Source organism: Rhipicephalus microplus, chromosome 2, assembly GCF_043290135.1.
Source record: "Rhipicephalus microplus isolate Deutch F79 chromosome 2, USDA_Rmic, whole genome shotgun sequence".
NCBI lineage: Eukaryota > Metazoa > Arthropoda > Arachnida > Ixodida > Ixodidae > Rhipicephalus > Rhipicephalus microplus.
Genome location: NC_134701.1, coordinates 72,284,318 through 72,299,523, shown reverse-complemented (window position 1 = coordinate 72,299,523; position 15,206 = coordinate 72,284,318).

Genomic DNA, 15,206 nt, shown 5'->3' with positions numbered 1-15,206 from the left:
GACACCCGACAGCATCTTCGTACTCAACGTCTGTAGCAGTCCGAGATGCCGCAAACACCGCTTTCACGTCATCTTCAAACGAGCACTCGATATCGCCCAGGGGCAATAACTCTTCATTGGAGGCGACTTCAACGCGGTGCATACGGCGTGGGGTTACAAACAAGATCAGCCGAAAGGCAGGCATTTGTGGGAAACGGTGCAACTCGCCGGCCTCGAGAGTCACTGACCCAGCGGCACCAACTAGGTAGGGCAACAGCGTCAGCACTGACACCACGCCTGACCTTACCTTTACGTGCAATACACGAAAGGTGACTTGGAGAAACACCATGCAAGACTTAGGCAGTGACGATTACATTATATCTATTGTTACGTGATTTCGTCTGACTGAAAGAGGGCATAGTGGGGCATACCCAAGTTAGGTGCCTCAGACTGAGAGTAAAGAAGTGGACGTTGTCAGTGAGCTGCGTTGTGGCTGCGGACCGACAACTGTTATTTTCCACGTAACATTTTGGTGGAAGTGCTGGGTGCTCTTCTGACAACGGAGCTACGCAGTGGACGCCTCCTTAAGTCTGCTACCATGGCTCCGGGCGAGGATACGGCTTCGCCACCTACCTCAGCAACGACAGCAACCCGGTACGTCGCCCTAACGCAACCCCGTGATCCCGGTACCTTTACTGGAGAGGACAACGTGAACGTGGACAAGTGGCTTAGCATGTACGAGCGCATCAGCAAGCAATATAGCTGGGACCCAACCGTTATGCTTGCGAATGTCATTTTCTATCTTGACAAGACCCCTCGCACCTGGTTTGAGACCCACGAGCACGAAATCACAAGCTGGGAAATGTTTAAACAACAGCTCCGCGACCTTTTTGGCAACCCGTTTGGTCAACAACTTGATGCCCGAAAGCAATTGGCTGTCCGTACACAGACGTCCACTGAGCCCTACTTGACTTATATTCAAGACGTTTTAGCGTTGTGTCAAAGGGCCGATCCCAACATGACTGAGGCCGACAAGATTTCGCACGTGTTAAAAGGAATCGCCGACGATGCGTTCAGCCTGCTTGTATTCACCAACGTAACGACCATGGACGCCGTGATCAAAGAGTGCCGCCGTCTCGAGCAGGCGAAGAGTCGACGCATTTTGCAGCAGTTTCAGCGCCTACCCACCACCGCGGCAACGTCGACTTGCGAAGCCACTCCTTGTCATCCGTCTACAACCGAAGACGTGACGCGCATCGTCCGACGTGAACTCGAGGCCGCTTACCCGGATGCCAACAAACTACCTACGTTGCCCGACGCCTCAACGCCAGCTGTCGCATTGATCCAGGCTGTTGTCCGCCAGGAATTCGCTAACCTTGGTATCCTGTCCACTGCATCCACACTGGATAATACTGGTCCCTCGATAGCTTCTGTGGACATGAGACGTCGCCGTCCGTACTCTATTCGAACCAGGAACCCGTCTGAATGGCGAACAGCTGATGATAAGCCAATCTGCTTCCGCTGTGGTCGCGCAGGACACATCGCTCGTTACTGCCACAGTCAATGGCCATCTATGTCTTCTGGCTCGTACCCCGCTTACAGTAACTCATTCCGTCCACCAAACCACCGTTATCCGACCCGCACTCAGTCTACAGCATTTACTGCCCCTGAGGACTACGGTGACCCTGCTTCGTCGTCGCCACCGCCTCAAAGCCGCCCTTCTCGTTCAAACACGCGTCGCCGCTCTCCCTCGCCATCGTTCAACCGCCGCGCGTCCCCGGAAAACTAGGCTGCGCAGCTTCTGGAGGTGAAGCTGCCCTGTCGACCTTACCCAAAAATCCTCTGTTGCCCTTACGTTTGAACCGCAACACCCTAGAAGTATATGTTGATGGTACACCTGTTGAAGCTTTGATAGATACGGGCGCTCACGTCTGTATTATGAGTTCGCGTTTTCGTCGTCGCATGAAGAAGGTCCTCACGCCCCCCTTGACCAGTGTCGTCCAATTTGCAGATGGTGCAAAAGTCCCTGTCGTCGGTATGTCCACAGCTCAACTTACCGTAGCCGGTCATCAAGTGGTCGTCCTTTTTACCGTGCTTGAAACATGTCCCCACAACCTCATACTAGGCCTCGATTTTCTTTCCGCCAATTCTGCTCTGATTGATTGCTCCGCTGGTGTGCTCCGCCTTGAACTGCCACAAATCAGTGCCGCCCCGTACCAACCTGCATGCAGATTACAATGTAGCGATTTTGTTCGCCTGCCCTCGAAAACTGTGACGTACGTCGATTTTCTGTGCTCACCAGCTGTGCCCGACGGTGACTATTACGCTACGCCTCTCACCAACGTATTCCTTGCGCACAATGTTGCAGTGCCCTATACGGTGCTCAGCATCACAGATAACAAAACTTGTCTACCTCTTGTCAATTTCGGCTACATGAATCATGTGCTTCCACAAGGCATTTCTGTGGCCCACCTGTGTCCGTTGCTCGATTCACAAATTGAAGTGCTTGCCTTAGACACACTTGCTTCACCGCAGCGCACATCACTCGCAACACATTCGGACAGCCGTCAAATTGTAGACATGATCGCCACTGATCTTCCGCCTCCGCAAGTTGAAGCCCTACAACATCTTCTCGAGGCCTACCAGGATATTTTCGATTTTCGTGACCGACCTCTTGGGCAGACGTCCTTTGTCCAGCATCGCATACACACAGGTGATGCCAACCCTGTTCACCGCCGTCCCTACAGAGTGTCTGCTTTTGAGCGGAGCATAATTCAGAAGGAGGTGAACAAGATGCTAGCGAAGGAGATTATTGAACCATCCTCCAGTCCCTGGGCATCCCCGGTGGTATTAGTTAAAAAGAAGGACGGATCGTGGCGATATTGTGTGGACTATCGCCACCTTAAAAACATCACCAAGAAAGACGCATACCCTCTGCTCCGCATTGATGACGCCCTTGATTGCCTCCATGGTGCCGCCTACTTTTCTTCCATCGATATTCGTTCTGGTTATTGGCAGATTGCCGTGGACCCCATGGACCGAGAGAAGACGGCTTTTGTAACACCCGATGGCCTCTACCAATTCAAAGTCATGCCTTTCGGCTTATGTAATGCCCCCGCCACCTTTGAACGAATGATGAACTTCCTGCTCCATGTATTCAAGTGATCTACGTGTCTTTGTTATATGGATGACGTGATTGTGTTTGCCCCCACTTTGGAAGCGCACCTTGAGAGACTGTCAAAATTTCTTGATGTATTCCGTCTCGCGGGCCTTCAGCTGAATTCATCCAAGTGCCGGTTTGGTCGCCGTCGCATTACAATACTTGGACATATTGTTGACGCTTACGGCGTACAGCCTGACCCAGAAAAAGTTCGAGCTGCGAAGGACTTTCCTGTGCCGAAAACCGCCAAAGATGTCCGCAGCTCTGTGGGGCTCTGCTCCTATTTTCGGCGGTTCATCAATAACTTCCCGGAAATCGCTCGGCCCCTAACAGATTTACTCAAACCAGATGAGACGTTTACCTGGGGTCCCTCGCAAGCAGCAGCATTTTCCGACCTGACCACTTTGCTCACTTCTCCTGTGCTGGCTCACTTCGACCCTACGGCAACGACCGAAGTGCGCACCGATGCCAGCGGTTGCGGAATAGGCGCTGTGTTGGCTCAGCGACAACGTGGGCAGCATCGCGTGATAGCTTATGCCAGCAGGCTGCTGTCCACCTCGGAGCGTAGTTATTCGATCACAGACCGCGATTGCCTAGCGCTGGTATGGGCAGTCGCGAAATTTCTCCCTTACTTATACGGCCGACCATTTATAGTTCTTACCGACCACCACGCTCTCTGCTGGCTCGCCTCCCTCAAAGATCCCACAGGTCGTCATAGCCCACTGGGCACTCCGCCTCCAGGGGTACTCTTACACCGTAGTGTACAAATCAGGAAAACTGCACAAAGATGTGGATTGTCTGTCACGCTACCCTGTGGCCGACTGCGATCCTACGAGTACTGATTCTGTCGGCTGCGTCCTTTCCATCTACCAGCTGCTTCATCTCGGGGACGAGCAGCGTCGCGATCCGGATATCAGCCGCCTAATACAACAGCTCGAATCTTCACCGCAAGACGCTTCCGTTCGCATGTTTACCTTAAAGGACCACACCTTATATCGGCGTAATTTATCGCCCCATGGTCACGACCTACTTCTGGTCATACCAAAGCACCTGCGTTCTACAGTCCTACGCGAGCTCCATGACGCGCCAACCGCGGGTCACCTTGGTGTCTCTCGCACATATGACCGTGTGCGCCGCCGCTTCTACTGGCCTGGCCTTTCACGTTCTGTACGTCGCTATGTCAACGCTTGTGAAATTTGCCAGCGTCGCAAAACGCCGTCGGGACTACCTTCCGGATATCTTCAGCCCATCGACATCCCATCAGAGCCATTCTTCCGTGTTGGTTTGGACCTTCTCGGTCCCTTCCCCAACATCCGCCTCCGGAAACAAGTGGGTCGCGGTGGCTACGGATTACGCGACCCGTTATGCAGTTACGCGAGCCATGCCAACAAGCTGCGCTACAGACGTCACTGATTTTCTACTACGCGATCTCATTTTAGTGTATGGAGCCCCTCGTCAATTGCTGACAGACCGAGGCCGTACGTTCCTTTCGAAAGTGGTTGACGATATCCTGCGTTCCTGCTCTACCAAACATAAGCTCACGACATCGTACCAACCCCAGACAAACGGGCTTACAGAACGTTTAAACCACACCTTGACAGACATGCTATCGAAATACGTCTCGGCCGACCATCGTGATTGGGACCTTGCACTACCCTACGTGACGTTCGCATACAATTCCTCCCGGCATGACACTGCCGGGTACTCGCCATTTTACCTTCTGTTTGGACGCGAACCAACATTGCCGTTGGATACCTTCCTGCCAGTCGCTGCGCAGTATACTTCTGAATATGCACGCGACGCTATTACCCAAGCTGACCATGCTCGTCAGCTTGCCCGCAGCAGATTATTGGCGTCCCAAGACTCGCAGAAGCATCGTTACGACGAGCGGCATCGCGACAAACACTTTCCAAAAGGCTCCCTCGTTCTTCTTTGGTCCCCTACGCGACATGCAGGCCTGTCAGAAAAACTTCTCTCTCGTTTCACGGGCCCATACCGCGTGCTTAGACGAGTGACCGACACTACATATGAAATTGTCCCTGATAATCCATCAACCTCTTCCGCTCTGCTGTCAAGGGACATCGTCCACGTATCAAGGCTCAAGCGTTACCACACTGCTCCTGCTGTGGCCCCGTAAACTCGACGGGTCGGCGCTTTTGCCGCCGGGGGTCGTGTTACGTGATTTCGTCTGACTGAAAGAGGGCATAGTGGGGCATACCCAAGTTAGGTGCCTCATACTGAGAGTAAAGAAGTGGACGTTGTCAGTGAGCTGCGTTGTGGCTGCGGACCGACAACTGTTATTTTCCACGTAACACTATAAAAGCAGAAGGCGGCCCACAGGAACACAATGCCGGTCGCCAAATGAAGATCACCAATTGGGAACTACTACGAAAAAATCGAGACAAGCAACAGATTGAAGACATCAAAGACATTGAGCAATGGACCGAGCAACTTCGGCGTGACATCGAGAGGGCGACGCAAATGATGCCGTCAACAGCTGGGCTTGATAGAATAGACACCCGGTTACTGCACATGTGGCAAGCCAAGACCCAACTGCATCGCCGTTGGAAACGACAACGACATAATAGGAGACTGCGAAAACGAATAGCACAGCTCAACAAAGAAATAGAAAAGCACGCACTTAACCTGCAACAACAGCAATGGGAAGAGAAATGCGCGCATATGGATAGTCAGCTCACTACGAGTCGCACATGGCAGATACTGCGGTACCTCATAGATCCCGCGAACACCAAGACCTCACAGAGGCAAGGCATATGCAAAATCATACACGCTTACGGGGGAACGGAACAAGATTTCCTACGGGAAGCCGAAATCCATTACATATCCCAAACGCCCCCGCAAGTACATCCGGACTACAGGGGAGAAGGGAACGCTATCCTATACGCAGAATTCTCAATTTTCGAAATCGAGGCGGCCCTCGTCAAACTCAATACCAAGTCAGCCCCAGGTCTAGATCGAATATCGAACAGGGCACTGCGCAACCTCGATTACAAATCGCTAGAGAAACTCAAAGATTATATTAACGAGTGTTGGGTGCGTGGAAAGTTACCCCAGCCATGGAAAGAAGCACAGATCATACTTATACCGAAACCCGGCAAGAAATCGCAGCTGCAGAACCTGCGCCCCATCTCCTTAACATCATGTGTAGGTAAACTGATGAAACATGCGTTCCTCAATAGACTAACAGATTACCTCGAGGACAACAACCTATTACCACACACAATGATTGGGTTCAGAAGACATCTCTCCACACAGGATGCTCTTCTGCAACTAAAACATCAAATCATAGAAAATCATGGGTGCTCAACGAGAGCCATCCTTGGCCTGGACCTGAAGAAGGCCTTCGATAACGTTCGTCACGACGCCATATTGCGAACAATAGACAGATTGAACCTCGGAATGCGAGTGTACAACTACGTCCGAGACTTCCTCACGGGAAGAACCGCACGCATGCGAGTGGGACAGCTAGAATCAAATCAAATCAACATTGGAAGCTCGGGTACACCGCAGGGCTCGGTGATCTCGCCGATGCTCTTCAACCTCGTCCTGCTGGGGTTACCTGAGCAATTACATCAAATTGATGGACTGCACCCCACGCTATACGCGGATGATATTACGACCTGAACGACAACTGGCAGTGACGGAGAGATCGAGCATCGCTTACAGGTGGCCATAGAATGCGTGGAACATTACCTCGTAGGCACGGGACTCACCTGCTCGGCCGAAAAATCCGAATTACTGCTATATAGACCGGTGAAAAAGGCACGCCCGCCCAAAAACTACGTACCTTCAGAAAATCAATAAATCAAAGTAACATCATCAAACGGCTCACCAATCCCAAAAAGTAAAGAACATCCGGGTACTGGGGATGATGATTGAGCAGAACGGCGGCAACGGTGAAGCACTGCGCAAGATAATGGCAAAGGCCACCAGCACGATGCAACTCATCCGACGCATCACGAACAAACATGCGGGCATTCGCGAAGGCAGCGTCATACGACTCATACAAGCCTTTGTTATTTCACAACTAATGTACACGGCACCGTTTCACGAATGGACAGTTGCGGAAAAAGACAAGCTTAACGCCCTGATACGCAAGACGTACAAGTTCGCGTTGGGACTGGCGGCCGGAGTTAGCACCAGCAAACTCCTAGAGCTAGGGTTGCATAACACCCTCGAGGAACTCGTGGAGGCGCAACAAATTTCCCAGCTCGAGCGCCTATCCAAGACCCGCCCAGGCCGACACCTACTCGAAAAACTTGGCATCACGTACCATACGCAGCACGGCATCAAAGTCGAAATTCCAAGATCGGTACGCGAGCAAGTATACGTACCCCCATTGCCTCGCAACATGCACCCCCAACACCATACGGGACGGCGTAAAGCCAGGGCACAACGCATTACTCAAAGCTACTCCAACGACACTGAAGCGGTTTTCACTGATGCTGCGCGTTATACCAGTAAAAAGAGTTTCGTGGCGGTAGTTACCGGCCATCGTGGCAAGTACATCACAAGCCTCACGGTGAACACGGCACACGCTGAAGCGGCAGAGGAAGCGGCTATTGCACTGGCCCTCACACAGACCAATGCCACATACGTGATTAGTGATTCGCAAACAGCTATTCGCAATTTCGCCAACGGACGCATCTCGCAAGAGGCGTTTCACATACTCCAACGACATCCCATACATCCTGGAGAGGTCGACTTCGATAACCGAAGGCACCTGTTATGAATCCCGGCACATACCGGACTGAGCACCCCCAACGAAGCGGCTCACCGCGTTGCTCGAGGCCTCACTCACTGAGCATCGCCGGAGGACGACGAGCCCCCGCGGGGAACTGCAGACATCTGGGCATGGGAGGATCGTATGACCAGGTTTCACGACATCACCACACATTACCACTTACAAAGACGCACATACCCATCTCCTCACGAATGGCTAAACAGAACGCAAGCGGTACACTTCAGACAATTACAAACAGATTCATACAGAAACCCTATACTCATGCACGCCATGTATCCAGACATATTGCCGCGTGCATAGCTGCATTTAGCGACATCAACGAAGAACGCGGATTTGCTCGAGAGGCGCAGCGCAGCAGAGTGAAGAAGACGACAATCTTAGCAGCCTTCTCTGAGAGCGTCTCTACAAGTCCTACTGTCCGTGTTTTTAAATAACCCCCCCCCCCCCCCCGTCATTAATAACCCGCGACACTGGTGGAGGAGCTGGGTACTACCACCTCATGATCAGCACCCCTGTGAGAAGCCCCGAGTCCAGCCCTACGAGACAGCCACGCGTGGAGACGCCTGTGCACCGCTCAAGCCGTCGCCTTCAAGGTCTTGAACCAGAATTTGGCCTTTTAAAGGGAGCAACACTTCCGACAACCACCCCTACTCAAGATATGGCAAGGAGTCCTGCACAGGTGACGGTCCAGAATATGCGCATTCCTGAACCATTTCATGGCCGGCCGAACGAAGATGCACAAGACTGGCTTGAGCAGTTCGAACGGGAGGCTAAATCGAACTACTGGAGTCTCGATGGAAAGCTCTTCCACGTATACTTCGCCCTTGAAGACGGCGCGAAGACATGGTTTATAAACCGGGAGGCAACATTGACGACATGGGAGGAGTTTTGTCGTCGGTTTCTTGACACCTTCGGTAACGCGGACCGACGCGAAAACGCACAACGCCTTCTTGAAGGACGCACCCAGCAGCTGCATGAAAGCGTCGCCATGTTTGCTGAGGATATGGTGCGCCTGTGCCACCGCGCGGACCCCAACATGCCCGAGGCTCGAAAGCTAACCCATCTCATGAGGGGCGTCAAAGAGCAGCTATTTGTTGGTCTTGTGCGCAATCCGCCGACAACAGTGGACGAGTTCACCAGGGAGGCCACCGCAATAGAGCGTGCGCTACAGCAACGGTACCGACAGTCTGATCGCCCGGCCACCGGCGCAGCTGCAGGCGCCGCCGCACTTACCGCAAACAACGAGTTTGCTCTACGCCACCTGATTAGACAGATCGTGCGTGAGGAGATCGCGAAGGAGAACGCAAAATACACATTGCAGTCACAGGCGCCCCCGCAGCAGGAGTCCACGGTAGCCTCCGTCACTGAAATAGTTCGCCATGAACTTCGACAAGCATTTGCCTCTCCTCAGCAATATTCCGCTCCACCGCACCGTCCAAACTCGTATACCTATGCAGATGCTGTGCGTCGTCCATTGGCTCCAGAAGTATCGTACCAACCGAACGGATACAGCTATGCAGACGCTATTCGTCGACCCACGCCCATGCCAGCGCCGCAGTACCTCGAACCGTATCCTGTGGCAGCCTGGGCTCAGCAGGATTCTGTCAGGCGACCCTATATGCGGAAGACCGACATATGGCGCACTGCGGATCGTCGACCACTCTGCTACAACTGTGGAGAGCCAGGGCACATTTGCCGTTTTTGCCCACATCGCCGAGCTGAATACCGCGGTAGTGCACCTACAGCTATGCGCCGACAGTTCGACGAAAGCCGTGCCCCCATCGACGACGACCAGGCTGGCAGGCGGGAAGGCTCTTCTACCTTCCGGACGCGGTCACCATCACCGGCTCGCTTTGGTTCACCAAGCCGCCGTAGTTTTGCTGACGCCGTCAGAGGTCGGTCTCCCAGCCCACGGCGGGGAAACTGAAAGCAGCGACCTCTGGGGGGAAGGTTGCAAGCCGTCGAAATGCCGAAAAACCCCCACTGCTGCCGAAACACGTGAGAGACGACGATGAAGACTTCGCCGAAAAAACTGTGACTGCCGACCTGGCTGTGACGATTGACGGCGTTGAAGTGACGGCCTTAGTCGATACGGGTGCAGACTTCTCCATAATGAGTGAACGATTGGCAGACGAACTCAAGAAAGTCAGGATGGAATGGACGGGCCCTTCTATCCGAAGTACTGGAGGCCAGATAATGACTCCCACGGGAAAATGTACAGCAAGACTCACTATTGAGAATGTGGCTTTTGTAGCCACATTTCTGATCCTACCGGAGTGCTGCAAACCTATGATTCTGGGAATGGACTTCTTAAGAGAGTACGGTGCTGTGGTCAACATACGCGACGGTGTGATCACATTCGCCGCTGACAGGTCTGTGACCACTGATCCAGACCAAGAACCCAGGGTGTTACGTGTGGTCGACGACGACGTCTGCGTGCCACCACTGTCATGTAGTCTTGTTTCCGTGTGTTGCGCCGTGCACTGTAATGAAGACGCCATAGTCGAACGCATCACTGACCTTCTTTTTCACCAAGGCATCGCCATCGCTCGCGGTATTGTCAGCTTAGTGAATGGGCGCGCAGACGTGCTTCTGACCAACTTCACGAATGAGCACCGGCACATCGGTAAAGGCATGGCTGTGGCGTACCTCGAAGAGCTGGACTGCTCTCACGACTGCCTTCTAATGCAAGGGGAAGCCACAGCTCAATCACCTCCACATACACCACCAGTTGATATCGGTCCGAGTCTAACACCGACTGAAAGATGCCGTCTTAAAGAGCTGCTTGACCAGTTCAAGGACTGCTTCTCATCGACATCACGAGTAGGTCGAACGCCTCTGACTAAGCATCGTATAATTACGGAGGACACAGCAAGACCGATCCGACAGAACCCTTATCGCGTCGCTCAGAAAGAACGTGAGGTAATCCAGCAGCAAGTCAAGAAGATGCTAGAGGATGACGTTATCCAACCATCAAAAAGTCCTTGGGCATCGCCAGTGGTACTCGTGAAAAAGAAAGACGGCAGCTTGCGTTTCTGCATCGATTATCGTAAGCTGAACCATGTTACAAAAAAAGACGTTTATTCATTACCACGGATCGATGACTCTTTGGACAGGCTACGGCATGCACGCTACTTCTCGTCAATGGATTTTAAAAGTGGATACTGGCAAATAGAAGTAGATGAGCGCGACCGAGAAAAGACCGCCTTCGTGACGCCAGACGGGCTTTATGAATTCAAAGTCCTCCCTTTCGGTCTATGCTCAGCCCCAGCCACGTTTCAGAGACTAATGGATACCATGCTGTCCGGCCTGAAATGGAAAACATGCCTTGTGTACCTCGACGACGTGATCGTTTTTTCGGCCACGTTTGAAGAGCATCTAAAGCGGCTACTGTCAGTCCTTCAAGCCATACGGTCCGCTGGACTCACACTCAAACCGGAAAAATGCCACTTCGGCTTCGAAGAACTCCAGTTCCTGGGACACGTGATCAGTCGCGAAGGTGTGAAGCCTGACCCAGATAAAACAGCAGCCGTCGCAAAGTTCGCAAGGCCTGTTGATAAGAAAGCGGTCAGGCGTTTTCTGGGTCTGTGCGCCTACTACCGGCGATTTATAGCAGGCTTTGCACACATCGCCTCTCCACTCACCCGCCTTACAAGGGAAGACATCGCATTTGTATGGGGTGAAGAGCAAGAAGCTTCATTCAACGAGCTGAGACAGCGTCTACAAACTCCACCTGTCCTCGCTCACTTCGACGAGAATGCACCAACAGCCATCCATACAGACGCCAGCAATGTGGGCCTAGGTGCTGTTCTTGTCCAATGCCAAGATGGTGTGAAGAGAGTGGTTGCCTACGCTAGCAGAACGTTGACACGCGCCGAGTCCAACTACTCAACAACGGAGAAGGAGTGTCTGGCCGTCGTTTGGGCAGTTGCGAAGTTCCGCCCGTACTTATATGGCCGCGCTTTCCAAGTCGTAAGCGACCATCACTCTCTTTGTTGGTTGACCAACATGAAAGACCCATCTGAACGTTTAGCACGATGGAGCTTACGTCTCCAAGAGTACGACATGGCCGTAGTTCACAAGTCCGGAAGGCAACACTTAGACGCCGACTGTTTGTCAAGGTCACCGATTGAATCATCGGCTATAGAGGATGATGATTTCCCAGGTTTTTTAGGAGTTGATGATGCAGCTATCATTTCTCGAAAACAACAAGATGATCGGGAGCTCAACTCGCTTATAGAATTCTTGAACGGACGAGCCGCCAATGCACCAAGAGTGTTTTCGAAGAACTTATCGTCATTCTGTTTACGGGACGGAATTCTGTACAAAAAGAACTTTTCATCAACAGGTAGAAGCTATCTTCTGGTAGTTCCTGGAGCTCTCCGTAGCAAAATTCTACAAGCCTGCCATGACGAAGCCACTGCGGGCCACCTCGGTTTCACAAGAACACTGACACGCATCAAAGAAAAATATTACTGGCCAAGAATCGCAGCAGAGGTTAAACATTACGTCCGAACATGCATTGACTGTCAGCGGCGCAAGGTACCACCTGTCAAACCCGCTGGGCTATTACATCCTGTGCCCGTGCCAGAAACCCCATTTTCTCAAATCGGAATGGATCTGCTGGGCCCATTCCCAACATCGGACAGCGGCAACAAATGGGTTATAGTGGCGACGGACTACCTCACCCGATACGCGGAGACCAAGGCAATCGCGAGTGGCACTGCAGCTGAAGCGGCTCAGTTCTTCATTGAGAACATTGTTCTGAGACATGGTTCTCCAACTGTCGTCATAACAGACAAAGGTACCGCGTTTACAGCCGAGCTTTTGCGCACTGTGCTTACGCTCAGTGGCACAGCGCATAGGAAGACGACAGCTTACCACCCACAAACTAATGGGCTTACAGAAAGACTTAACAAGACAATTGCTGACATGCTTTGCATGTACGTCGACGTAGAACACAAGAATTGGGACCGAATATTGCCGTACATCACATTCGCGTATAATACAGCGCGCCAGGAAACAACAAAAATGACGCCGTTCGCACTAATTCATGGCAGAGAAGTTACGACAATGCTTGACGCCAGGCTGCCTTACGATTGCAATGATTCAGAGACAGACGCCGCAGACTTCACTGAGCGCGCCGAAGAAGCAAGGCAGCTTGCCCGCGTCAGAATAATGAACCAGCAGCAACTTGACGCCCAAAGGTACAACCTTAGCCATCGATTCGTCATTTATCAACCAGGAGATAGAGTCTGGGTTTGGTTTCCTGTACGACGACGAGGCCTCTCAGAGAAACTTCTACGCCGATACTTCGGACCCTACAAGGTTCTGCGTCGTCTTAGCGACGTGACGTACGAAGTCGTGCCCGACGCCTCCTCTTGTTCAGAACGTCGCCAGCATCTGCCTGAGACAGTGCACGTGGTCCGCATGAAACTTTATCACTCTCAGTGATGTAAACACTCGATGGCCGCATCTCTACCTGTTGAGCGTCGGGACGACGCTCACTCTGGCGGGAGGGTAATGCCGCGTGCATAGCTGCATTTAGCGACGACAACGAAGAACGCGGATTTGCTCGAGAGGCGCAGCGCAGCAGAGTGAAGAAGACGACAATCTTAGCAGCCTTCTCTGAGAGCGTCTCTACAAGTCCTACTGTCCGTGTTTTTAAATAAACCCCCCCCCCATCATTTATAACCCGCGACAATATACACTACAAACAGATGCACGTCATGTGGCGAGGTTGCCACCCTTTGTCACATGCTGTGGGATTGTCAGGGCCTAATAAACAATTCGAACTGTGCCGATTCATCTCACTCTTCCACAGCCAGCCTCCGCTCGCGTTGGAAGGCCGCACTGCTCAGCTCGAACCTGACAGCACAACTCTGGGCCGTCCAGCGTGCCGAGGAAGCCGCTTCGAGACAAGGTCTCGGAACCGCATTCGCGGTGGGTGCCCAGGCCCACTAAAAACGCCAGACTCGAATCGTGTGGATTCGACAAATACAGTTTATGTTCTTCTTCTTCTCTCGAGAACTAAATTTCCCGACGTGATTGCTTTGCAAGAAGCTTTCGACCGGGTTCAACTACTAGGCTATGTGGCATGTGGCTCTCCATGCGAATGCACCCGGAAGGACATAGAGGTGTGTACCCTAGTTAAGAGAGGGACGGCCTTTATCGACCGTTCACTTGATATCAGCGAGGAGTCGGACATAGACCACAACCTTATTGAGGTCGTGCCCTGCATTGGAAACCGGAAGACCGGCCTATTTGTGCTTAACGTGTGCAGCCCGCCTTCAAAAAGGGGCCTCACGCACAACTTTGGCGCCCTTTTTCGCGAAGCGATGGCGAAGGCCGCCTCCAGTCCCCTCTTAATCTGCGGATACTTCAATGCACCGCACACGCAGTGGGGTTGTGGAGCTGACTCACCAAAGGGAAAAGGCTAGCCGAACTGGTGGACGAGCTTGGCTTGGTTCTACTCAATGAACCCGCATCGCACACCCGGATCGGACAAGGTGCGTGCCGCGACACGTCCCCTGATCTCAACTTTTAATGAGACGTGGGTACGATAAACTGGTCGAACAACTTTGAGGATCTGGGGAGCGACCACAGAGTCCCGTGCATGACAATGAGAGAGGATAGAGGCAAAGTGGACGGCTGCCAAAAAGCTAGAGTCGTGGACTGGGACAAGTTTCTAGAGCAGAGAAAACGAGAGAAGCAGGAAGGGCCGATAGAGAATATAGGGGAATGGTGCAGGGAACCTTTCACGGACGTGAAAATGCTACAAAAAAATTGAATGGCCAGACAGGCGAAAAGAACCAGAAGGTGGTGACAGGCCCTGCGGAAACGTCGACGACAACGTTTCCGAGCCGTCCTGGGTGGACAGCCGGCTTGCGCATCTTGTAGAGGCCAAGAAATCTATGTAGCAAATAGCGAGTCAGCAGAAACTGAACAGAAAGATACGCAAGAAGATTGCTGAGATCAACCGAGAGATTGAGGCCCACTGCGTTCGACTGTGCGAACAGGAATGGCAGGAGCTGTGCGATACGATGGACGGAAACATGAGTGCAGGGCGCACATGGAAGATTCTCAGGCACCTGCTGGATCCAACCAGCACAAAAATGGCGACTCGTGTCCAGATGGCCAAGCTGCGACACAAGTACACAGACGACCCGCAGGCCTTCGTGAAGGAAATCATCCAGACGCACCTCGCTTGCCCGGCAGGCGAGAGTCACATGGAATACTGTTAGGCTCCCAACGAGGAACTGGACGCGGAATTTTCCATGCAGGAAATTAGAGCAGTAATCC